Source organism: Hippopotamus amphibius, chromosome 2 (assembly GCF_030028045.1).
Source record: "Hippopotamus amphibius kiboko isolate mHipAmp2 chromosome 2, mHipAmp2.hap2, whole genome shotgun sequence".
NCBI lineage: Eukaryota > Metazoa > Chordata > Mammalia > Artiodactyla > Hippopotamidae > Hippopotamus > Hippopotamus amphibius.
Window position 1 is genome coordinate 169,743,935 of NC_080187.1, and position 8,965 is coordinate 169,752,899.

Consider the following 8,965-nt stretch of genomic DNA (forward strand, 5'->3'; position numbering starts at 1 on the left):
AACTTCAAACTAGAATGTGAGAGGAAGGCATTAATGAAATATAAGTAGGTAAAGCTGTAAAACTTACTCTGTGGTTGAGAATGGTTATATCATGAAATAATGATGAAGGAGCAGAACAGCGTTTCACAGAAGAATAAAGAAAGGAATTCAAGAGCTAAACTAATAGCTTCAGGCAGGTATAATGTCAATATACAATGCAGCTTATGAAGTCTGCCTTAAATGTAACATGCTAAATAGTCTCATAAGGTAGACATTACCAATTTTTTAAAAAAATTTCACTGAGGTATAGTTAATTTACAACGTTGTGTTTAATTTCTGCTGTATAGCAAAGTAACTCAGTTATACATATATATATTCTTTTGGCATTACCAATTCTTGATGTTGGGACAGATGACCTATAAATATTTAAATAAAATATTTTGCTTAACAAATAGATTTGATAAACAGGAAAGAGAATATGTAAAAAGAAAAAAAAGATACAAGATTTCTTGGAACAAATTAGAAGATAGCAGTCTGATAGAGATTTGAATAAAAACAAAAGTAGAAAAAATAATGAGGTTGAAAAATATCTATGAATTTTGGGGGTAACATGATTCTGTTCTAATGTAAAACCTCAGCCTTATTATTTGCAGTGGAAAGACATCAACACTCAGACACTAGTTGAAGCCCCTTTCCACTACAAATGAAATATTTGATTAATTATTGCCTTGCTTAGGAGAGAATTTGTTCTTTCTTCAAAAGGTGGTGTCCACTGGGCATGGCAGTGGAGGGAGAGGATTTGTCTTTGCAAAATCCCCCCAGGTGATGCAGATGCTCTTTCCCCTTCACGTATGAATACCACTGTCTTAGATTTGCTTCTAACCAACAGGAAGCAATAGATTGTTAAAGAATATGGGGTTATCATATCAGATATTTAACACATCAGATACTTAACCTAGTCCTATGTTAAATAGCCTTTGATATTAGGAAAATAGACTTTGAAACATTCAGCAAAAGGGCGGATACTCACAATTGTTAAACAATTGCTCTGGTCCTGGCACTGAGGTAGACACTTACATAACTGAACAAAAATTATTTAATATTTTCTTAAAGGTCATGGGCATTACATCATAACATATTATTATTATCAAATTACAAAGGAGGAGGAAATGAAAACTCAGAGATTAAATCACTTGCTCCAGCTCCTACAGGCAGCCAAAGCAGAGCTATAACCTGAACTCAGCAGTCTGGGTCCAAAGCCGAGGGCTTCTGAGTGTTACCTGTGACTTGAAAACTCACAAGTCTAACCATCTCTCAAATGCCCCTCCATGAGGCACCCATAAGTCCTTGTGGTGGCACAGGAAATCTCTGATAATGTTCAGATTTAAAAAGCACAATGCAAAAGATGAAAGGTGGGTATTCCAGAGGCTGGAATAATCCCATAAGAATTAATGTTAAGACTAAATCCAAAGGTTTCCAAAAATAAAGAGGACTATATTGACCATTTTCTAAGCATGAGAGACAGAGACAGAGAGCATGCAATCCAGTACTGCTTAGGGAAGATAGCATATTATTATCAAATTACAAAGGGGTGAAATCTCTCTCCTCATCTAACTTCTATTTTCTTCACCATATTTCCAAGTACTGTATAACAGTAGTAATCTTGTATGAAAAAAATCTAAGAAACGTAAAAAGTTTGCATTCCTTCCCCCCTTGTGCTGCAAAGTCTTTAATAGCATTTGTAATCTCTTCTGTCATCTGAGGTTTTTCCAATCTTAATTTACCTTTCTGAGTCTCCATTGTGCTCAGTCAGACACAGTCTCTAATTAACTACCTGAGGAAAGTCACTGTGCACCCACAAAGATATCCACAATTGGCTTAATTAGAACCAAAAAAAGCACTATGAAAATGAAAGTTTCATCCTGTGCCCCTGTGCATATATAAGCCTTTTATATACGGAAAATGCTTGCATTTAGTCATTTTACACATGCTGGATGTAAATTACAAGTTTTATCATTCCTAGTATGTGGTCAGTGGAAATGTTCAGTGTATTATTTGTACTAATTACCTTGGCACTTCCTTATTTCTGTCAAAGTCTTAGCATCGAGCAACCCTAGAGGTTGTTGTTGAGTGAAAACTAAAGTCCTGGTTAGTAGGATTAGCATGGTAGCTGAGATCAGTATTACTATTTTAGGCAGAGGGTCTCTTCTTGGTATAGCACCTTCTACTTTTGTTTTTTTTTTACATCATTTTCTATTTCAAATGTCTGGAAATAGAAAATGACGGAAGAGCTGTAAGATCTACCCCCAGCTCGAGCCTAGGTCTGTTCCACAGCTGGAAGTGTGCCAGAACTCAGTCCATCTCCTGAGCAGAGTGTGAGAGCTGGGTGTTTCCCTGGATCATTCTGTGGGCTCCCAAGAGTCTTGTTTCACCTGGTCCATGACATTGCTGAGACCCTTAGGTGGTGGTCTCTACTCTTTCTGTTGGAGCTTTTGGCTCCCTGGCATCTCTGTTTATTGGCAATGATGTTCTGGATGGACCCAGCCTGAACTGTCTCATGACAGCTGATTGTTAAATTTTCTGGAATTTTGTGAGCTGGTTGATGTCATGGAGGAGCTTAAAATGGGCCATGGTTGGAGTATTTTTACCACAGAAATCAGCAAATGCTACAAATCAGGGCTCCTCCTACTCCAAGAATCATTTGTCAAATATTTTACCAGCATAGCACTGGTGGTAGGCAATAATTCCTTACTATTGCACTCAGGGCTAATTGGAAGGATCATTTGACAGCCCAAAGAACAATCTTCTTGTTCCTCATTTCTGAAAACAGCAAGTAGCTGCACTAATACAGACAAAAATCTCTTAGGAAAAATTTCTCTTTCCCCACCCCTGTCTCCCCACTTTCCTTAATTCCCAGCCCTCTTTTTCCAATTTCTTCCCTTTCAAGTTTGTGCCACGTCAGACATGCTCCAAGATTATTTCTTCTTGTGGTATTTCTACTAAATAACCATTGTGCTCTTTATTTGGTCTCTACCATGTGTCAAATGTGGAGCTTTGTAATATAGCCTTTTAGTTTTTAAAGACTAATCAGTTGTAGATAAAGACCCAAACTCAGGTTAGATCAACTCTCTTTTTTTATCCCCAATTCTGTTGAATCATTATATAAAGAGAAATATAGTAAGAGAAGTCTTGGTGTCAGAGTACTTGAGTCTGAGTGGTAGATACACCTTGCTAGTTGGGAAAGAGGGGGATTTCCTGGCATTTCCTTCCCTGCAGAGGGTGCTCTCCTAGAGCAGCTCTCCTGATTTTTCTTTACTCCCCTGCATACTACTCTCTACGAGCAGTGAGGTGGCTTGTCTTAGTCATGATTGTCAAAGTGCCACTTCTTACTTCTTCCCCTCTATGGGATCCAGTTGCCAAGGGAGGAGTCATCCTGTTTTTCCCTCCATGCTGTATACTTTACGTGGTGAGAACTCCAGGCAATTCAGTTGTTTGATAGTAATAGAAAAGTCTCTTTAATTTTAGAGTTCTGTATTAGGAAGCCCTTGGTTCTTACACACCTATGTCACGTTCTTCAATTTAGTCTTAATAATAAAGGTGATATTCCGGTCTCAATTTTCAGACTCCTTTGTCTTCATTAATGGTTCAGAAACTCAAAAAAGAAGAGTGTGATTTGTTGGATCCCTGCAAGCGCCAAAACTAATGTAATCTTGAGATTACTTAAGTTCTGTTTCTGCATTAGTGAAAAAGAGGAAAGCTACCAGTGTCGTACAGTTCACCAAATATTTATTGAGTACCTATTTTATTTACTAAGTGCCCGATGTATATCCAGCACTGCCCCAGGTACAAGGAACATCACGCTCCAGGCACTAAAGAGGGAAGCTACACACATGCATAATAAGAATTCTGCATAAAGTTAATAATCTAGAAAAGAGCAATAATATTATACCCTGAGTGTCATAATAGGAGCATGGAGAAGAGAGTACATAACTCTGCCAGGTGGAGTTCAAAGATAGAAAAGACAGAAATTTATTTCTTAACCTCCCCCCAACAAACCTTTACCAAACTCATTTTTGTTTTAATTCCTATTCACAGTTTCCAATAAATATGCTAATGAAATAGAAATGGAAAAAAAATAAAGCTGGATAACCTAAGTAATGTCATTGATCCTTAAAAAAATCGAGAATTGACCACACTGACATTTGCCAAATTGTATTACTTTTCTAGGGCTGCCAAAACAAAGTACCACAGACTAAATGGCTGAAACAAGAAAAGTTTATTTCTCACAATTTTGGAGGCTAGAAGTTCAAGATCAAGGTATTGGTTTCTTCTGAAGTCTTTCTCTTTGGCTTGTAGATGGTCATCTTCTCCCTGTGTCTTCACTCTGTGCATGTTTATACTTTAATCTCCTCTTCTTATTCTTCTCATAGGGACAGCAGTATATTGGATTAGGGTTTTCCCTAAGGACCTCATTTACTTGGTAACTTCTTCAGAGACCTTATTTCCAAATGCAGTTACATTCTGAGTTACTGGGGGTAAGGACTTCAACATACAAATTTCAGGAGGACACAATTCAGTCCATAATAGCCACCTTGCATGAAACTTCTCTAGCAGTAGTGAGGAACTTAGCTATGATCTTGAGAATCAAGCACTCCTTTCCAGGAGTCAATGATTTGCCAAATTGTCCTTAACAAGTACATCCTTTTCCTCACCTATAAATTTTATCCTTTCTATAACACCTGTTGATAATACAGGCTTTGGGGGGATGCTTTTTATGTATGGAATTATGCAATTATGAAATGGCAAAAAACTGATGACTATTCAAATTCTCTTCTATTCATTTTCATCAGAAGGAAGAATTTCACCTAAGAGACCTTGGTATGCCAAAGGTTTCTTAATCTTTCTCTTGTTTATCTCTCTTTCTTTCTCTTTCCCTTGTAATGCTAAGGAGTAAATTAATTAAGAAGCATTGAATTCATGCAGTTCTCTTCCAGCTGAGTTCTCTATTTATGTATTTTCCAGGACATTGTAGAAACCGTTAAGAGAGTGTTGCGAAAATGAAAAGCTCTTAGCAAATGATTTACTTGGGAACAGAGACTTCGTTGGGAACATATCTTGCTTCCGAAACTCTCTAAACTTGTTCATAGAGTTTTAATAAGTATTAGAATTCCATTGATTGGAAATCTGCCATATCCTTTGCCATGTCCCTGCTATGCCTACAGATGGGATTGGAATTTTACTATAGACCTGCGCCATATGTATTGAAACTGGAACAAATATCTTTTTATCCTTAGGCCTTATGCTTCCTTGTCATCCTGACTCTGATTTATCATAGTCTACCTTTCTGCCTTTATTCTCAAATGTATTTTATCTTTGTTATCCTCCCTCTCTGCATTTTACTTTCTTATTTCATATCTCAGTAGGTTTCTTTTTGAAGTTCTGGAGAGTTTTAAGGAAAATAGTTCAGGCAGCAATCCTAAGGAAATAGAAGTAGCCAAATTAATATACCAAATTTTATGGGCAAATGTGACCAAAGCAGCAATCCATTTGGAGACTGATGCAAGTAGCTCAGACTTTACCAGGTGAAAAATCTCTATTAGAGAATATCTTAGATCTAATAAAAATTTAATGAGGATTTTTTTTCCTTCAATCTTGATATTGTTAAAATGTTGAGTCCTTTAAATCTGGGGAACAATCAATCATTGTATGTCTTTTAGTCTCATGAGATAGTTTTTCAAAGAACTTAAATGTTAGTGCCACATTAATTGATCTACGGGGAAAAAAAGCCTTACTGAGTTTCAATGCTTTATTCTACCTGTACAAGATAACTCAGTTTGGGAATACTGAATTAGTAAAAGTAGTTGACAGGCAAATTTATTTTTCTCATTTCCATTCCAGAGTATTTTCCTTCTCACCATGGTCTCTGAAGTGGAGTCAGTAGTAAACTGGTGAAGAATATGAGGAATCGAAATGAACGATATACTCATCATCCCTTCCTCTAGAAAAACATCTTATTAATCATATCAATACTAACAATAAAAATAATAGTAATATTCATATTAACATCTAGTATTTATTGTGAACTTATTGCCTGCCAGATACCATGCGTTATTACATCATTTAAACTTGAAATTGAGAATGTACTATTATTATTCAAATTTTACCAAAAAAAAAAAAAAGCAAACTAAAACATTAGAAAGACCTGGGTCACACAGCTACTAAACAACAAAAGCAAATACCCTGTCTTTCTTCAAGCACTTCTCACCATTTTTAACAATTCTGATATAATAGCCAATGGATACAGCTAACTTTATGTGTCATTTGAAAAAGAAATTTTTTATTGATTATAAAAACAACTTACTGTCTCAAAAACTCCATTTCTCTGAAACTTTTTTACAATAAATATTTAAGGAAAGCTATTTTATATCATTTTATAAAAATGTAAATTGACTTAGAAAAAATTAATGTATTTCTCAAAAGCAGGTAATAAGGGAAATGGGAATTAGGTATTCTGGAAGAAGAGAGAAATTGTGTTAGAATATTAAAATTTTAATAATGTTCTGCTCCTTGCCACAGATGTAATACTTATGTTTGAATCTTAGAATAAGCCTGGGGAATTTTATTTCGAACTGGCAAAGAGATTTTCTTTCAGCTTTGGCTTTCTTGTTTTCTAGACTTCAACTGTTTTGTTTATCTGATTCTGTTTTTATTCTTTTATTCTCGTATGCCTTTTCTTGCTTTCTGATTCCTACTTTCTGTTTTGTTTTTTTAGCTCTCATCCCAGAAGATTTCCTTTCAGAATGTAGGCATATTTCTTAGAAAATGGCATAGGGAGTGTGCTCCCCAGAGCTCAGGTCTCAAGAAATAAAACGGCTCAATATAAATAAAACAAGGAATCAGTTCCAGACCTGGTTGAAAATCTTGACAGCGATGCTGGATCCTTGGCCTGCTATTTCCTAACTTCTTCATACCAATTAACACTTCATTTTGGGTGAAAGTATCAGAAGTTTTTTGGAATGTGAGGTTAATTAAGATTTAAGATGATTGAGTGTTAAGGTTTGCTGTTTGGTTGGGATGGCTCAACTCCAAGAAATTTTCTTTAAAATGCTTTAAGTCCTAAAATACAGTAGTCTCCCACATTATCAGGATATAACATGGAATAAGCTAAGCCAGCACATTGGTCCTATGAAGAAGTGAGTCTAGATGTCACTAGATTGATTACTAGAGATCTCCCAAAAGGAAGAAAGTTTAAAGAAAATAGCACACAGGACTTTAGTATCATTCGGATAACTAACATGTACTTACTGACGTACCATATATTGTATATTTCAGATATGCAAAAAATTTGAAACATAAATCAATCAGCCTATGTATACTGATGGATCTGTGACAACAAAAAGATGTTTTTAATTGTAAAGCATTTTCACAGTTTCAGTGATAAAGGTTGTGGTGAATTAGCAAAGTTAAAGCCTCTGACTTTGGACCCCTGAACTTCATGGTTTGATATGAATCTTTGCATTACCATTGCAACTGCTGCCACCAGAAGACAGGTCCATAGGGGATGGTCTCTTTCTCAGGCTGCCTGGTAAATTTTGCCTCAACAGTCCCAAAGACCCCTTACATAGAGGCAAGTGTTTATGTTGGTATCCCTTAACTTTGTCATAGACCCAAGAAAAGATCCAGAATTTGGTGATGTATAGGCAAGAACTAATACAAAATATCTTCAGTTTTTGAAGTGATTACAGCTGTTGGTTACTAAGGACAGTGTCTTTTGTTTTGTTTTGTTTTTGCAGGGGGAGTGGATATTGGCAAATTTCGCCCAAAAACCACGATTGTCTTTGGCAATAGTTTATCCAACACGGGTTCACTGCTGGGATTTCACACGCCAATAGCATACAGGATAATGTCTCTTAATAAACCAACAAAGAAATAACATAGCCCCAAAAAAGATAGATTAATTTATACTATTGTTTCAGACAAAGGGATGTGAAAGGAATAAAGTCCAGGTGCAGTTGAGGTGTACCTTTTCTACAAGTTTCAGTTTCTCAGAAGGGACAAGGCCTTGCCAACCAAGAGCTGACATCTAACTGCCAGCACAAAATACAAGCCCCTCATTGCTAGAGAACGAGACCAGGAAACTAGGGTGACACTGGTGTTGACAGGCAGTCTGATCTTCTCAGGATGCTGCAGGGTTTGTCCCACTGCCTATAAAGGCATTGCCATTATCACTGCAGGAACTGTGCCTCAGGGTCTTTGTAGAGCTAGGCCAGCAAAGAAAGGGTAGCTTTGCCCAGTCTCAGACTCTCAGATTGCCCTTACCAACCCTGAGTGTTTATAGTCTAAAAGCCCCCTCACCATACTTGCTTCTTCATCTGTTTTTATTCATAATCCCCCCAATAGCTGAGCCCTGAGTGCTTATCAAAAGCAACAGATGAGATGATGACATCCTGACACAGCCTACCTCACTCTTACATCCAAACAAGTCTACTTCTAAAAATAACTTATTTGTTAAGTGGATTAAAACAATTTCACCTAAGCACAGACATATATATACTACCAAGTGTAAAATAGATAGCCAGTGGGAAGTTGTTGTATAACAAAGGGTGTTCAACTCGAGGATGGAAGATGCCTTAGAGGACTGGGAGGGGGAGGAGGGGGGGTACTCGTGGGAGGGTGGGGGGGGAGTCGAGGGAGGGAGGGAATACGGAGCTATGTGTATAAAAACAGATGATTGAACTTGGTGTACCCCCCAAAAAAAGTAAATTTAAAAAAACAAAAAAAACCAAAAACAAACAAACAATTTCACTTAAGTCATAAATAAGTGGATTTGAAATTATATCAAACCAGTTCACAACAGACACTCTCCCTGAGGGTCTTCTGACTTTGTGATCTAGGATCAACTTTGTTTCTCTCTGCCGTGGTTTATGTTCCACTTTTTGAAACAGAAATGTGTGCCGGTGTCTGATTTAAATCCTTGGGTAACTGA